This window comes from Lagenorhynchus albirostris, chromosome 20 (genome assembly GCF_949774975.1).
Source record: "Lagenorhynchus albirostris chromosome 20, mLagAlb1.1, whole genome shotgun sequence".
NCBI lineage: Eukaryota > Metazoa > Chordata > Mammalia > Artiodactyla > Delphinidae > Lagenorhynchus > Lagenorhynchus albirostris.
The window spans coordinates 20,419,290-20,437,005 of record NC_083114.1 but is presented as its reverse complement, the minus strand read 5'-3'; the positions used below and the strand labels follow the sequence as shown (position 1 = coordinate 20,437,005).

Below are 17,716 nucleotides of genomic sequence, written 5' to 3'. Positions count from 1 at the left end.
TCTTTATCATGATGGGTCAAAGGCCCTCCTGCCAATATGCCTTGATGGGTCCTCCCTCCGTCTCACCCCAGTTCTCTCTTAATCTAGAGAATGTAGTATCTGGGATAGCTCTGGAAGTGCAGGGACAGACTCCTGGTCAACACTTGGGGGCTGATGGATGGCACTGTCACACCTGACTGGGGGTTGGGATGTGGGACTGGGGATGCAGCCACAGTGGCCCCTAGCCAAGGCCACCCCTGCCATGTTTCCCAGTGAGCAAGAATTAAGATAGGAGGAAAGCCCCGAAGGAAAAATATATGAAGAGGAGTCATCTCAGAAATGTATAAACCCTGCGTTGGTGTGGGAGTGGCTTTCGGAGACATTTTTATGTCCCTTTGTAGGGCTACCTGCTGTGGATATATGAATCCAAGATAACTTTTACCTCCAGAAGGATACAGCCGCTGCCTGCTGTTGCCAGTTCATTGGGCTTTATCCTGGGTGGGGATGGGGGAAGGGAAGGGAACCATCTACCACGTGTCAGACCTCTCACTTAGGTAATCTCCTTTAATCTAGTATTTGTGCCAATCCTATAAGTCAGCTATGATGACCCCATATTATAGGTGAGGAAGCCAAGGCTTGGGCAAGTTAGGTGACCTGTGCAAGCCCCCAGCTGAGAAAAAGTGGGGCTCAGGGCTGGCCCAGTGACCCCAATTTACCTGGGCCTCAAGCAGGTATGTGTATTAGTCACGGTTCTCCAGAGAAAGAGAACCAGTTGGGTGGAGATATATTTATTATGTATAGTAAGTGAATAAATAAATAATATGTTTGTTTGTTTATCTTTTTTGAGGAATTGGCTTATATAATTATGGAGGCTGAGGTCTGCAGATGGCAAGATGGGGACAGGAGAGCTACTGGTGCAGCTGAAGTCGGAGTCCAAAAGCCTGAGAGCCAGGAGAACTGATGATGTAAGTTCCAGTCTGGGAGCTGCCAGGCTTGAGACCTATAAAGAGCTGATGTTTTTGAGTCTGAAGGCTGGGAAAAACCAATGTCCCAGCTCAAGTGGTCAGGCAGGAGGAGTTCCCTCTTACTTAGTCTTTTTGTTCTATTCAAGACTTCAACTGATTGGATGAGACCCACCCACATTAGGGAGGGCAATCTGCTTTACTCAGTCTACCAATTCAAATGTTAATCTCATCCAGAAACACCCTCACAGACACACCCAGAGTAATGTTGGATCAAAGGTCTGGGAGCACCATGGCCCAGTCAAGTTGACCCGCAAAATTAACCATCACGGTGTGGCTCCAGGGAAAGTTAGAGGAGGAGGTCTTGGATCCCATTTCATTCCCTCTCTGCAGAGAACTTATTTTGGAGGAGTGAGTCAGTGAGAGAGAAGGGGGCTCAACCCTTCTCTCTGCCCTTTCGGAGGAGGACACTTACCCATTCCCAGAAGACAGATAGACCAACCCCACAGGTGGAAGCCAAATAAACCCCAATGGACATTAGTTCCCATTAGGCTCCTGCCTGGGGCTGAGTCCTTATAGTCAGAAATATGAGCCAAGGCTCCTGGAGAGGAAGGAGTCAGCTGGGGACCCATCATTTCTTACCGTGGGACTGCACCAAGCCTGCAGCCCTTGTCTCCATCACCCTGGCAGTGTTGTCATAGGCCCAGTGCTTGGACTGGGAGCTGAGCCTGACTGGTTTCCGGGAAAGAGACTGCGGGCCTCCTACAGGCATTCTCTCCTCTTTCTCAATAAGAACCCAACACATGGCCACCCAGAACAAAGACTGCATTTCCCAGATTCCCTTGCAATGAGGTGTAGCCATGTTAGCAAGTTCTGGACAAGGGAATGGAAGCAGAAATTGTATGTGCAATTTCCAGGATGTGTCCTTAAAGGGACGGGTCTTTAAGGACCTCTCTTCCCCTGTATTTCCTTTCTTGTGGGCCGCAATGCAGATGTAGCACTGGGGCAGCCATGCTAGGCCCTGAGGTGGACTTAGGAGAGAGGCTGTGGAGCAACAAGGTAGATGGAACTTGAGTTCCTGACACTGAGAGCACCACAGCAACCCTGGACTCCTACCTGGAAAGTTTTAGCTAAACCCAATCCTGTTTTTGTAGGCCCTCCTTTGCTGTGTGACTGGGGCAGTGGCTCAGCCTCTCTGGGCCTCTGCTGGTTGTTGATATTGATAGCTGCCCATGCAGGGGGTCAAGGGTGAGCAGGCAAAGATTTCAGCTCCAAGGAGACAGAGCGCAGGAAGGCCTGAGGCCTCGGTCCTTGTACCAAGGAGAGTTCAGCATTAGCTGTTTGGGAAGAAGACGGTGTAGTAATAGGAGAGGCAGTTTGGGAAGGGTCAACTCTTGGCTTTGCTACTTGCCAGTCAGGTGACCTTGGGCAAGCTGTTTCCTCTGAACCTCAATGTTCTTGTCTGTAAAATGAGGACAATGGTACCTCCTTCACAGCTTGTTCAAGGATCAGAGACAATGTTTGTAAAGGGCCTGTGTGAGGAGGTGAGCGGTAGCTGGAATTTTTATCATTGGCTTGAGGGTCCAGGGACCTAGATTTTTGGGTGTGCCTTTGTGATCGTGGGCAAGTCTTGTTAACTTTCCAGACTTCAGTGGACTCAGATGTAAAATGGGGGGAGGTTCTTTCCGGTCCTGATATTCAATCCAGTCCTCCTTGCCCTCATTTTACAGATCATAAAACCAAGGCTTAAGTGGCAGAGACAGCTTGCTGTATACCCCCTCCACGGTGTGGAGAAGCAGCTGTCCCCACGGGATAGCACTTCCCAGTATGCTTCTCACAGATAGAATGTGACCCGAAGGGGTGTGCGCCACTTCTGGGCCCAGGCGGTTAAGGCATCCATCCTTTCTCTCCCACCTGCCAGCCACCCACCCTGGCCAGGGGGACCTTGGAAGCTGCCTGTTGAGGATGGCACAGCCTCCCTCAGCCTGGCCCAGTCAGTGACGGTGGGGGGCTTGGTCGGTACACCCTCCTCTCCCCACTCCCAGTGCTGCTTTGGACTTTACATGAGCAAGAGGAACACTTCTCTGAGATTTCAGGCTTTACCTGTTGTGGTAGCTAGTGTTATCTTTTTTTAATTTTGGCTGTGCCACTCATCACGTGGGATCCTAGTTTCCCGACCAAGGATCGAATCCGTGCCCTCTGTAGTAGAAGCATGGAGCCTTAACCACTGGGCCTCCAGGGAAGTCCCCAGTTAGTGTTATCTTAACGAACACACCCAAGAGGTAGAGTGACTTGCCCAGCATCTACGCCTCCTCCTTGATTCTTGGTGGCATCCTGTGTGACAGTCTAGTCTTTTCGATTAGTTTGCCAATTCCATGAGAGCCAGGACAATGGCTCACACTCCTGCAGGCTCGTGACACCCAGCACCAGTTGCCTCTCATCCACTCCACGTGGATGACCTGCAGGGACCAGGCACCTGCTAATAAAGACGTGTTGATTTGAACTGAGCGTTGATTTGAACTGGGCGCCTTGCCTGTATCCTACCATGCCGAGAACTGACCTCACAGATCAGCTCTCCCAATCTCTAGAGTCCCCGGGTGTGAGCACCCCAAAACAATAGGCAAGGGAGCAGTAGATCTAAACTCTTGAAAGAGGGAAGGCTGAATAGGGCAGGAGCCAAGGCCAGGCAAGTCTGGGAAAGGCATATGTGAAACAGGGGCGATGATACTTTGTTGAGTTGAGGATGGAGATATGCACTGAGACTAGAGCACTGATCAGAGTACAGCTCTGCCCCCAACTTGTGTGTGACCTCACAGAAGTCCAAGGTCGCTGGAGTGTTGGTGACAGGAGCAGAGACTGCAACCCAGGCTCCTCACTCCAGCCATGGATGAGCTCTTTCCGGACGGCTCCTCTCTCTCTCTTCCCTTGAAGCCTGGACATCTCTGATTAGGATGCTAACGGAGGAGGGGGCTGAGGAAGTGAGGGAGCTGCAGAGCAGGAGAAATACTGGGGACTGGGGAGCCAGTGGCTAATTAAAGCCTCCATGTCAAAGAGGAATGCCAAGTAGGTAATTTCCATGCCATTTGAATAATGGGAAAACAGTTACCATTTCTCAAGTTTGCTTGTTGAAAAGAGAGAGGGGGGAAAAGAAAGGAGGGGGAGAAGATCTTGGCTGGAGGGGCCTCTACATGCTGCTGGGGGAAGATGGGGGTGGCACGGAGAGCACAGTTGCTCCAGGGAGAGGAAGGGAGGCAGGGAACAGAGGAGGACAATTTTCTGCCTTTCTCTCAGAAGGTCCTGTGAAGTTCCTTGAACTAGGAAGCTAGGGGAGAGGGCAGCCAGGCAGAGTGGTGGTGATGTCTTAGCAGAGTTAAGGGAAGCCCTCCTTATGGGTGCATTGCACTTCACAGTTTACATCCTTTGTCCCACTGGATCACCACGACAGGCTGTGAAGTAAGCAGGGAAGGGAAGATGATGATTATTCCTATTTTAGAGGTGAATAACTGAGCCCCAGAGAGTGGGAGTGAAGTGCTCAAGGACACGTTTGTTTATTTATTCATTCATTAATTCAACAAAACACTTTATTGGAGAAAGACAACGTGCCAAGCCCAGTGCCATGTGATAAAGGCCTGTGGATAAGGAAGGCACAGCCTTGCTCTCAGAGAGAGAGAGAGAGAGAGATGGAGAGGTGAACTGTATATCACGAGGTGCTGTGAGTACCAGGGGCAGTTGCCTGAGACAGTTGGGTGCTTCCCAGAGGGGCAGCCATTACAGTAAGGTTTCAGGCAGGAGTTTGTCAGGTGACTAAAGGGAGGAGCCTATGCCTGCCTGAGGGAACAGCATATGCAAAGGTGTGGAGTCCCAGGAGGGCTCTTCTTGTCCAGGGAATAGAGAGAGGCCCAATGTGAGAGGATGGTAGGGATCGTGGGGTGGGGCAGGGGTGGGAGTTGTGGCTGGAGGGCTTGGTGGGAGGGGGATGAGACCACGGGCCAGGCCTCAGATTGTGGAGGGCCTGCACACCTCATTAGGACATGTGGACTTGATCTTCAGGCCATGGGACTCCAGGGACCCTAGGGACCTTCAGACCATGGCTGAGGAGGTACTAGTAGGACACAGATGGTCACAACTACTGCTGTCTCTTTGCTGGAAACCAGCCCTAATAACCCAGCCTCCCAGCCCAGGCCCCTGAGCTCCTTCAAGTCCTGGGACCTCATGAATAGAAAGCCAAGCTGTGGGGTGAAGGGTCCCTGCTGTTCTGGCCTGTTCCTTATTGTATCAGTTACATATCAATGCATAACAATTACCCCAAAACTCAGTGGCTTAAAAAGCAAACAAACATTGGGACTTCCCTGGCGGTCCAGTGGTTAAGATTCCATGCTTCCACTGCAGGGGCATGGGTTCGATCCCTGGTCGGGGAACTAAGATCCCGTACAGGTGCGGCCAAAAAAAAAAGAAAAATTTTTTTTTTTATTATGTCTCACAGTTTCTCTGGGTTAGGTGTTTGGGAACAGCTTAGCTGAGAGCTTCTGGCCCCAAGTTTGTTAGAGTTAAGATGCTGGCCCAGGGCTGCAGCCATCTGAGGGCTTGACTGGAGCTGGAGAGTCTGCCCCCAGATGCCCCATTCCAAGACGGCTCATTCACATGCCTGGCCAGTTCATGCTGGTGTGGTTGGGAGGCCTCCGTTGCTCACCACGTGGACTTCTTAGAGAAGCAGCCTGCTTGAGCATCCTCACAACGTGGTGGCTAGCTGGAAGTGGTAATGTCTTCAGTGACCTAGCCTCGAAGTCACACCAGGTCATTTTGTCATATCTGCTTCGTCACACAGCATGGGAGGGGACTACATGAGGTGAGGATCTCAGGAGGCGAGGATCACTGGGGTCCATCTTGGAGGCCACACACCATACCATCCTCTAGGGAGGCGTCAGCAGCAGTCCTGTAGCAGGGCTAAGAAAGCAGGGCTTCCCTAGAGAAGGAGGGGAGGGCCTTCCTACGTTGTTAGGACAGGGCAGGTCTCAACCGGCTCTGCCTCCAACTTGCTCTGTGACCCTGAGCAGTCTCCCAGTTTCCCCGGGCCTCTGATTGCCATCTCTGTGATGTGGGAAGAGCTTGCTCTACTTTGCAGGGCTGGGAAAGCACAGAGGATCCAATTTCTGAAGGATAGATGAGAATTGCAGATCGTGGTGTCTTCCCTCTTCTCATCCTAATCCCGTTTCTTCACACAGTCAGATAATCAGTTTTCCCAGTAGTCTTTGCAGCAATCAGTTTGTATACCTACCCAAATAAGCACCATTTTTTCTTTAAGCTAACTCTCAGCTCTAAATCTCCGACGGGCTTCCGTGCAGTTAAAGCAGTGTGGGGCTTCCCTTTCCTTCCCACACGACCACATGGCTCCCTGGATTGTTTGGAGCAGAGGTAGGGCCCTGTGTCAGCTCTGCTCACCTCTCTCACATTACCCTGAGCTCTGGGTGGCCAACACTCAGAGCTCAGGACAGGCCAGCTCTCCTCTCCTCTCCTTCTCAGCTTCCCTTTGCGATGGATGAGGGCTTGGTGGGGAGCAGGTGAGGATGTCAGAGCCAGAAGGGACGTTGGGGACATTTTACAGATAAAACTCAGAGAGGGCCAATGAGAGCCCAAGATCACACAGCAAGTAGGCAGCAACACTGGGCCAAGAACCAGGTCTCTCAACTCTCATGCAGGGCTCTTTCTGGTCTCACTGCTGGACATACCCAGGAGGTACTCTGACTGGTTATTCCAGGTGGGCCCTGGGCCACTACGGCTTTGGCACCCCCATCTCTGGGAGAGGCAGGGCAGGTGCCAGGGTGGCATGGAGTGAGAGTGCTATCAGAGTGGACCAGCCGGACCCATGCTTCATTGGCACTGTGGAGGTGGTATTTACAAGAGAAGAATACGCAGTGGACCAAACCTTCAAAGACTCATGTTCCATGGAGGAACAGAGCAGGAAGTGATCAGAAAGCTAGTGGAGAACAACCCTAGATTCCATGTACCTGAGGGCCTGAGAGGACCTCAAAGGTTGGCTGAAATCTGAGGGTTTCCTATGAAGGGGAGAGGTGAGCTCCCACCCTGCAGAACTCAGAAATGCTCCAAGCCAGCAAGGGACCACGAGGCATGGAGCTTCTCAGGGGTCCGCTAGCCGCTTCTCCCACCCTGCTGCTGTCATCCCCTGTGCTCACAGCAAAGTGGAAGGCCCCAGTTCTCCCTGGCCCGGGCCACCAGCCTGCCCTGTGGCCTCCAGCCAATGCTTCCTGAGGTCCTGCAGGGTGGCCTCACTGAGTCTTCCTCTTGTCCTTTTATTTCCCACACTGCCAGTACAAATCCACTTCTGGTCAGTTGACTCAGTAATTTCTGAGTCTTCATTTTTGGTCATTGTTCTCTCCTAAATTTGTCTTCCACTGTGAGCTCAAAAATGCAAACTCATTTTGATCTTGGCTTGAGTAAACCTTAATCCCAATGAAAAAAAAAAATCTGCTAGTGCTAGGAAAATATTCCAGGTGCCCAAGAGTAAATCACTTCTGAATTATTTAAAGACTAAATTTCTTTCTCCACAGACTAGAAACTCCCCAAGGGCAGGGCTGTGTCTGTGTCACCAGATGGCAGGATGAGGGCAGGAAGTCACATGTGTCAAGGGCCTGTTTGTGCCAGGCATTGCACCTTTGTGTGTAGTTGAATGTTCCTGGTGTGGTGGAATTTCTGTCTCCATTTCATAGCCAAGGAGCCTGAAGACCAGAGAGGGGAGGCACTTGCCTAAGGTCACACAGCCAGTGTGAGAGATGGGTTTGGAAGCTGGCCTTGGGCGATGCCAGAGTCTAGGTGCGTTTCCTATACCGCATAGAAGGCGGGGTCCTGCTCCCTACCCCCAAGCTCTGCAACTGTCGGTCTTGCCAAGATCCTCAAGGAGCTGGTGAGAAGTAGGGCCCCCAAGGCAGCCAGATTTGCCACCTTCAGGTGGCTGGGTTAAAGAGAAACACTGATGCTAACTGGGGAGCAGGAGCCCTGACATCTTTATTTCCTGTCTTGGCTGCTTGGCCCGACAAAAGGGCTTTGTTTTGGTTGGCTCAATGACAGCATCTTGTCACGCCCTTCCGGCCTCCTTCAGCCTGCCTCCTTTTCAGGGCCTGTATGAAATAGGGGTCCCCCTATTCCCTGTCACCATTTCATGCAGAGCCACAGACAAGAGACCAGCCACCAACTAGATGATCTTGAGCAAGTTGCTTAACCTCTCTGGGTCTCAATTTCTCCACCTGAAAAATGGGGATGAAAGTTAGATCAGATGGTTGCTAAGTTTTTGTGATGACTTCTTTCCATCTTAAAAATTGGTATTTGGGAAGTTAAGGTCAGGGTCACTTCTGGACTCAGGCTGCAGAGATGGGGGATATCTCCAAGCAGAGGCATCTTTATCCAGTCATAGTATTCTTAGACAGAGATGCCATTTGCATATAATTTGCACTTTCCTTTAATGTCAAAATTCTCTGACATACCAACCCTGACTTCTCCCTCCCTCTCCCACTTCCTCTCACCACCTGCTTTCTATCCCCCCACCGTGCACCCCATGTCAGCCCTGGCCCTGTCTTGCCGGGTTGCCTTGCTCCAGAAGGATGACTGAGTTGGCTGAGAGCACTGTGCTGGGCCTCAGCTGCAGCCCCTGCCTGCTTTACAGTATTACTCAGCCTCGTAGCATCCATGTTAAGCTTGGAGGCTGAGCAAGATGCTGCAAATTCCAGAGTGATGTGGCAGAGTCGGCATTCAACCCCAATCTACCTGACTCTGGGACGAGCTCTCCTCACTGCCCTAGGCTGTTTGCCTGACTGGGGATGTGTGACAGGGCAAGAGGAATGGCCTGGCTAGCAATGATGATAATGGTGATGAAGATGATATTAAGACTGCTACTCAAAGTGTGGTCCATGGACCAGGAGCTTGAACATCACTGGGAGCTTGTTAGAAATCAGGCCACACTGTAGCCCTACTGAATCAGGATCTGCATTTGATCAGGATCCCCAGGAGACTGAGCACACTAGAGGCAGAGAAGCACTGCTCTAGAACTCTGCCTGCCACGTTGGCTTCCAGGTTCCAGAGCTACTGAGTGCTTTCTGGAAGTGGAACCACGTGATACCAGAGCCAGAAAAGCCCTCAGATGTCTCTAAGGCTGGGCATTTTGTGAACCATGCACTTTGGAGCACTGGGGTTCCCAGTGGTGTCTTTGTGGCTTCTCTGGTGCAGGCAGGACTCCAGCTTCCTTGCTTGCTTCAACACCTCCCCTTGGATTCGGTGTATAAGCTTTTCATGGAACACAATTTCAGTGGAGTAGGGTGGGATTTTTAGGGTGTACTGAGTAAAAAAAATTTTTTTAAGCATGCTTTATTCCATTCTTTTGTTTTTCAAGTGAGGAAACTGATACTTAGAGAGATACAGGGACCTGCCCCAAATCACACAGAATCTGGGACCAGAATCCAGCTCTATCAGTTAGAATTGTTTTCAGCTGCAAGTAGCAGCAAGGTTGACTGACAGAGGCTTATGCAAGGAAAGAGTTTGTTTCTTGCAACAAGGAGCTGAAGCATAGACTGCTGAGGACTGTACCATGGCCCAGGCTCTCCCTGTTTTCCACTTTCCCCCCCTCGGACAGCCCTTTACAGCACTGCCCCCAGCCTGGGGCTTTTATTTTCATGGCATAAGATGGTTGTACTGCTCCACATCTTACATCCATGTTCCCAGGGGGGAGAAGAGGGAAGGATGAATGGGCAGAGGGCATTCTTCTAGTTAATTTTGTCTTTTTATTCAGGGAAAGATGCCCTCCCCTGAGCCTCTGTCTATTTGTTTTAGGCCAGAACCAGGTTACATGGCCACCCCTAGCTGGAAGATAGCCAGGAGAAGGGAGTGGGGAATGGGTTTGGGTTAAAACATCGAATGGTGAAAGTTTGCCTATCTAGGAATCCTATCCTGGTATCCTGAGATTCTTCAGGGTCCCAGAATTGCAGCTTTTGGGGCGGGGTGGGATATGTTTGAATCAGAGAGGCACCTGATCAAACCTTGGAGCTTGACTCTCCTACCATCCTAATGGTCTTTATGGGGACCATTTGGTGTAGGGACAGGAGCTTTGCTAAACAAAGACCTACATACCCGGGGGCTTAGGGACAGAGGAACTGGATTACAGCAAAACCCACAAGGGCTAATTCTAATTCTCTGTCTTCACTGCTCACAGCCCCGAATGAAAACATGTGTAAGAAACCCTCAGGGTTAATTTTGCTGAAAAAAAATTCCAATAGGAATTTGGCGCAGTGGTTGAGAGTCTGCCTGCCAATGCAGGGGACACAGGTTCGAGCCCTGGTCTGGGAGGATCCCACGTGCCGTGGAGCAACTAGGCCTGTGAGCCACAACTACTGAGCCTGCGCGTCTGGAGCCTGTGCTCCGCAACGAGAGGCCACGACAGTGAGAGGCCCACACACCGCGATGAAGAGTGGCCCCCGCTCGCCACAACTAGAGAAAGTCCTTGCACAGAAACAAAGACCCAACACAGCAAAAATAAATAAATTAAAAAAAAAATTCCAATAAAACTCCATTAGATTTTTGGGTTAAATTAAGGTAATGGATGCTTAAAAGCCATGCTAATTAGGCTTTGTTATTAACAGGAATGGCAGGTGGATGGGATCTGGCCTGGAGCTGACATTGTTTTGGGGCCACCTGTGGGAGATGGATTTTTCAGTGGTCTGGATGTATCACACCATCTGGCCTTAGCAACCCAGCTCCCACTCACGCCTTGGAATGTCTTTAGTCATTTAAGTTCCTTTGCCTGGGACTGGAATATTCTCTTCACCAAGATGACAGACAACAAACTTCATTTTCTGTTGGTTTTTATTTTCTTTACATTTCCAAATTTTTATCCTAATGTTTCTGCTGGGAACATGGCTCTGATAGGTCACTCCCTTGCTCATAAACTTTTGATAGCTCCCTATGGCCTATCAGATAAGTCCAGAAACCCTGACTTGGCATTCAAAGCCTTTTGGGATTTGTCCCTAATTCACCTTTCCAGGTACCACATTCCTCTCTCTGTATACTGAGGGCTGGCGCCTCCCTGAACTGGGCCTTCCCAATTCCCCTTGACCTGGGGAACCCCCAGACCCCAACATCTCATCCTTCCAACACTTGTGTTATTCTTTCCATCTTATAGATGAGGAAACTGATCCTCAGGCTCTCAGACCCCTGACCACTCAGACGCCCTTACACCTGGCATGCTCTGGGCGCTCAGAAAATTCCTGTCTCCCACTTTTCTCCCTTTTTATCAACCTAGGCCAGGTAGGACATCTTCAGCGTGGCTACTTGTCCTGTACCAGGGCTTGGGACTTGGGAATTCCAAATGCCACATGGCATTTGGGAAGCATCTCTGTTTGAGAAAGGGGAAATGTACAAAGCCAGGATGAACAAGAGAAGGGAAGACCCGGTGCCCTGCTTTTTCCATCATCCTAGGCTGTCTGGGCCCGGCCACGTGCTGGACACTGGAGCGGCTTTGCATGCCTTAGGAAGACATTGACTCCTGACCCCAGGCTCATCTACCTGTTTACAGGGGAGAAAACCTAGACTACTTGGCTCCAGGCAGTCTGGACATGGGTGCCTGCTGTTGAAAGGAGTTAGCTGTGAAACGGCTGCTTAGCATATGGGGCCTTGGGGCCCGTGGAAAGTTGCAGGTCAGAGGTGGGCTGGGGGAAGCCACAGCCCTGCAGGAAGCTGACCTGAGTGCAACCACCCATGTTCCCAGGGGCACAGGGTCACTTTCCAACTGTCCTATTCTTGCATCATCGTTCATGTCTGCTCCAGACAAGCAAGGATGTACACTTCTTCTCCAGGGGCACCGGCCTTTCCAGATCTGGACTAGGACAGGACAGAAGTCATTTAAACCTCTTCTTTTTCTGTATTTTGGGCTCTGTCACATATATGTCTAACCCATAGGGTTGGCCATTCCCCCTTGGGGCTGAGTTAGATTTTCCCTTTGGGGTCACCACCTGCCAGGCCCCCAGGTTTGGGGTGAATTCCATGGCATCTACATTGCCCGACTGACCTAAGACAGGAGGGAACATGCCTCCCCTCTTTTACACAATGAAGATTTACCCAAGGCTGGGCCTGCCAGCAACATTGCCTGAAATGCAAACCTGCACTGGCCATCAGGAGGTGGCCCTGCTCCAGTGCAGTGTCATCAATGATGGGAGGAAATAGACCCAGGCCTTCCCTCACTGGCTTCATGTACAGTCTCCCCACCCCTGCTCCCTGTAACTCTTCTTTCTTAACGAAGGCCACGTGGCCTTGTGGAATTTGCCTCTGAGCCTTTGTGTGTGACAGGTGGCACCCAGATGGGACCCACCTTGCCTGACATCCTTCTCCCCAAACTTTCTTTAAATGGCTGGGTAACCTCTCTGCCTCACCAATCCTGCCCAGATGACAGGAAGGAAGTTCTGGCAAAGGTGCATGAACCCAGTTGCCCAGAGTCTAAAAGAAGAGATTGTGTCTGGGTTGGAGCAGAAGGTGGGGAGAGAGAGAGAGAGAGAGAGAGAGAGAGAGAGAGAGACAAAGAGAGAGACAGAGAATGTGTGCTGGGAATCTGGAAGCAGGAAAATGAAGTGCCAGCCTGGGCAGGGATGGAGGGGAGGGAGAGACTTGGAGAAGCGGGACATGCCCTGCCCAGGCTGGCCCTGGCCATCTGTACTGCACTACAGTGCTGGCATTTAGCCCAGGTGGGCAGAGTTCTGAGCACCTCTCAGAAAGTGTGACCTGTTGGTTCAGCCCACTGCCTGGGACCACTCAGGCCTCCACTCCTTGGTGCATAGCTCATGGCTTGTGAGGTCATCTAATCGGAAGACTAGAGAATAAGAATGAAGGAGGCAGCACCGCAGGGGGTTGCCAGGAAACCTTGGCCTTTCTGGGCTGGGATGTGGAAGAGAGGACCAAAGGCCAAAGAGTCCCCGGAGGGCTGTGCCTACACTATGAGTTAATTAGAGGCCAGGAAGCTGGGGAGATGAACCCTTCCCCTGGCTCTTCCTGGCCCCCTGCAGCAGAAGAGGCAACAGGGCTTTGGAAAGAGAGATGAGGAAAAGGGACTGTGTCTACTGCCCAGACCTCAGGGGTTAAAGACTTTCACGTGACCAGCGGAATAAGAATTCTAAAGTTTCCGTCCATTGCCTTCCCAACAGCCACCCCTCTCCCCCACTTCTTTTTTGGTATCAGACCTAAGATACTAGCACCCATGTTTTTTCAGGGGAGGCTGGGACCCTCCCTGCCCTAGGAGTGAATCCTAAGCGATTAATCTAAGCCAAATGATAGTTCCATTTCCTTTGTTGGTTATTGTTCATGCACAGGCATGTTGTGCAATTCTGGACAGTGACAACTAAGGGGAAGGTTGTTGGTGGAGCAGGGGTGCCTTCTGGGAAAGGCCTTCTGAGATCTGAAAAACTGACTTGCCAGAAGAAGCAGCTACCCACCATCTTTGGTTTTTGTTGGGTGAGGATGTGATGCCTGGAGCTTTGGCAGCCATATTGAGATCACAAGGGAAGTAGTTAAGTTGCTGAGGAAAGGAGAACAGAAAATGAGAAAGAACCTGGGTCCTGGATGGTATCCCAAGGACCCAGCTGAATTAACCAAACTTGGAATTGCCTTACCTCTGGCTTTCCTGTTATAAGAAATAATGAATTCCTTATCTTCTTTTTTCAAAACAACTCATAATTGACTTTTCTATTGATTGTTGCTGAAAGCAGCCAACCTTATCAAATTTCGGAAGTCAGGATGAAATAATTCTAATTGTCTGCTGAGTCTCTCCTCGGGGGCAATTAAAGGTTCTCTGAACTCACTGGAAGCCTATTTTATCTAGAACTGCCCCTTTTCCCTCTGGATAAAAGTTGTTGAAGAGTCTGGGTTTGGAGGCCGGAAGACCTGGGTTCAAATCCCACACTTTTATGCAGGCACTTTATGACTTTATGTTAATTATTTAAACCAGGGATTGGCAAACTTTTTTTGCAAAGGGCCAGAGAGTATTTATTTCAGGCTTGGTGGGCCACATGGTCACTGTCGCAACTATTCAGCTCTATTGTTTTAGTTCGAAAGCAAGCCGTGGATAACATACAAGTAAATGAGCATGGCTGTGTTCCAGTAAAACTTTATTTACCAAAACAAGTGGCAGGCTGGATTTGGCCCACAGGCCATAGTAAATCAACCCTGGATTAGACTCTCAGAGTCTCAGCTTCCTCATGAGAAAATGAGGCTAATAACTCTTCTTTCAACATGGGGCAAATCTAAGCATCAAATGAGTTGACTCAAAACTGTCACTACATAAAGTATAATTTACATGTGGGTCCCCTTTCCTAGGAGAACCAAAGGTCCTGGCAGTCAGCAGTGGAGAAGTGCTTGACTCTACCACCTACTAGAGTTGTGTGGCTTAGGGAAAGTTACCTAACCTCTCTGAGCATCACTTTTCTCCTCTCAAAGTGGGGTTGCTAAGACCTACTTCACACAGGGTAGCAAGGATGAAGTGGATACTGTATGTGAGGTGCTGTACAGACTGAGTACACAGTGAGTGGAAGTGAGTGTCATGAAGGAGCAAAGCCTCCTTTCTCTGGCCTGTCTCACCCCACCTGTGTCTTGACATTGGGTAGATCTTGGTTTCCTCCTTCACCTCCCATGGGCCCTGGAGCCCCAGGGAGACTGCAAACCTCCCCCCTGCCGTGCACTCTCTCTCCCTCCACTCCCCCACCCCCATCCCACCACACCCTCTTCTCCATTTAACAGAATGATAATTAACAATGTTAATTCTATTCTCATTTGCTAATGAAGGCAGTCTAATTGCACCATAATTGGCAGCCGGCAGCAGCAGAAAAACACAAAATAAGCCCTGCGTGTATAATTTGGTTTAACTTCTTTATAATTACCTTGCAGGCTGGGCCCGCTGGTTGGGGGTGGAGTGGGAGGTTGAGGAATTAAGGGGGAGGGAGCCAAGACCTGAGGGTGGGAGAAGGGGTGAAGGAGCACTTACCTGTCCCACTCCTGATTCTCCCCAGACCTCTGAGATGAACTTCCTCCCCGTCACTTCCCATTTCCCACTTTGGGCTGTCCTGGTAGACCTATTCTACAGGCTGACTTGCTGATCCTTAGTAGTCCATCCTCCAAAAGCACCTCTGTGAGTCTGAAGTCCAGCCTGTCTTTCCATCCTCAACTCACAGCCTTGACCTTATATTCCAGCGAATCAGAGCCGTCCTGCCTTTGCACAGGCTGGTCCTCCATTTGGAATGCTACCCCTACCCTACTACACCTCTCTGGAGAAAACCCACCCCTTTAAGGCCCTGGGAGGGAAACCTTCCCTGACCCCCCAGAGGCTGACTTGCACTCCTTTTCCATGTCACCTGGTACAAACCTGCATTATACCACACATCCCATTATTTTACCTGTGCCTGTTTACTGTTTACATGCTTTCTTTGTCACTAGATTGTGTCTTTGTTTAAATACACTCAGTGCCTGGCCCAGAATAAAATGCTTGATTCTATTTTTGTAGAATGCTTAAATGAGAGATAGGTGACCTTGAAGAAGGTTCTGGAAGCATGTGGCTAGGAGTGTTAGGGGACCTAGGTTCTGGTCCTGGTCTCTAGTTAACTTGCTGTGTACAACCTGAGGCACTTCTCTGTACAGTGAGAGGCTCACACTCCATAATCTCTTGTTTTCTGTTTTCAAAGTCTAGGACTTTTTGAATTTTCATGGTTGAAATTCTTTCTCCCTTCCAAAATGAATGAATGAATGAATGAATGAATAAATAAATAAAAGGCAGCCAACATTATAATATCAGTTCTGGGCCACCTTTTTCACTAGAGGTGAAGTTCCCACCTAAGCTTCTTGTGCAGTCTTCTCCCTCTCCACCAGGTAACCTCACACTGATGTTGATGATTCTGAATAAATAAGTAAAATCTTCTCTGAACCCTAATATAATGTCTCCCACATCTATCCAAGTAAGCAATGCCTTAATAGCTTCCCCTGCCCAGTTTTGGAGAGAAATGAATATTTGTTCTGCTTATGCATACAACCATCTCCATAGCAACCAGCTGTGCTTTAGGGTGAGCCACAAACCGCTTTGGGTTAAGGGGTGGTAGGTGAAGGAAATTAGCATCTTAGGGTCTAAAGAAAGCACTTTAGAAGGAGCATCCTTCTTCCAAGCCTGGAGTTTCCACACGCTGCTCTCAGGGTATCCATCATGTGGTCCCTTGGCTTCACTTTTCCTCTGGAGACATCCCTTGTGGAGCCCTCCACCCTTCTCCTTTCACACGCACTGGCATAGCTGCAATCCTGGGGTTTCTTTATCACCACTTCAAAACCTCCTTTGCTTCTCTCCTGTCTGCATATCATGTTTCCTGGATCCTGCACCTTCATTTTTTCTTGGTTTATGGTTTTATTTCGGTGGTGCATGGGAGATAAAATTTCTGAGACTGCTTAGGAGAAATTTAATGCCATGCAGCTTCCCGATCTTTTTGTATGTGACCAGATTTTTTCTTTCCTCTCTGGTGGCTTTAATATCTTTTCTTCATCCTCAGTGTTCTGAAATTTCCCCATGAAGCACCTTGGTATCGGGGACCCATTAATCTGGAAACTTATATCTTTCAGTGCTGAAACATTTGCTTATATTAATTCTGTGATAATTGCCTTACTTCCAATTTCTTTCTCTTTCTGGATCACCTGTTAATTAGATGTTGGATTTCCTGGACTAATTGTCATTTTTTATCATTTTCACCTGTTTTTTAAAAATTTTATTTATTTATTTGACTGCACCTGGCCTTAGTTGTGGCACGTGGGATCTTTATTGCCTTGTGTGGGATCTTTAGCTGCGGCATGTGGGATCTAGTTCCCTGACCAGGGATCGAACCCAGGCCCCGTGCATTGGGAGCACGGAGTCTTAACCGCTGGACCACCAGGGAAGTTCCTCACCAGTTTTTTATTCTTATTCTTTTTGTTCTGCTTTCTAGGAGATTTCCTCAATGTTATTCACCATCCCCCCAGTGGAATTTTCTCTTTCTCTTTTTAATTCCAAGAATTCTTTTTATTTTTTAAAGAATTCTTTTTAAAAAAAAATTTAATAGGAGCCTGTTTCTTTTTCACAGATGCAGTATTTTCTCTTATTTCTCCAAGGATAATTGTAGGGTTTTGAGATATCCTGCTCCTTCCTAAATTGCTTCTGTTTCACCTGAGCCCCTTTCCCCCAGATTTTTTTGTTGTTGTTTTGGGGTCCTCATCTTTTTTATTGGATGCCCTGGCTGCCTGGAAGTTTCACGTGCATGGGCCTGGTGTGTGGCAAAACCGTGGAGGGTGTCTGGGGGACACCTAGCTCTCAGTCTGTTCTTGGGCTGTACTGTTCCATCAGAGAGGAATCCTCTGAGCTCCAGCCTGGGTGGTAGAAGCTGGGCTGCCAAAGTTCAGGAAATTGAGTGGGAGTAGGAGGTGTGTAGACCTTTACTTAATACCTCTGTTTTCCATCAGCATCTTGCCCGTGGTGAGGCCTTGTGTTCTGGAATTTGTAGCTGTCCAGATCCACTGCTCTTCTCTCTTGTGCTGGGGAGTGAGGGTTATATCTGGAGGTTCTGACTATTTCATATGCAGCATTCAGTCAATGCTTCCATTTTTAGCCTGACTTTGAGCCCCACTTTCAGAAACAGCTGGTATCCCCAGTACTGGAGACTTTCTGGGCCTCTGCACTAGGGGGCAGCCAGGTCCTGCTCACTCAGGTTTCAGCCTTCTCTGGCCTGGGG

General features: G+C 49.5%; 1 long non-coding RNA gene across 1 annotated transcript in view; it reads left to right on the top strand.

Moving 5' to 3' along the window:
- The first annotated feature begins 885 nt into the window (after window positions 1-885).
- Window positions 886-17,716, top strand: part of LOC132510841 (uncharacterized) — a 104,909-nt gene continuing 88,078 nt past the window's right edge. Inside the window, exon 1 of the long non-coding RNA XR_009537444.1 lies at window positions 886-944. This is a non-coding gene — a long non-coding RNA (uncharacterized LOC132510841). The remainder of the gene's footprint in view (window positions 945-17,716) is intronic.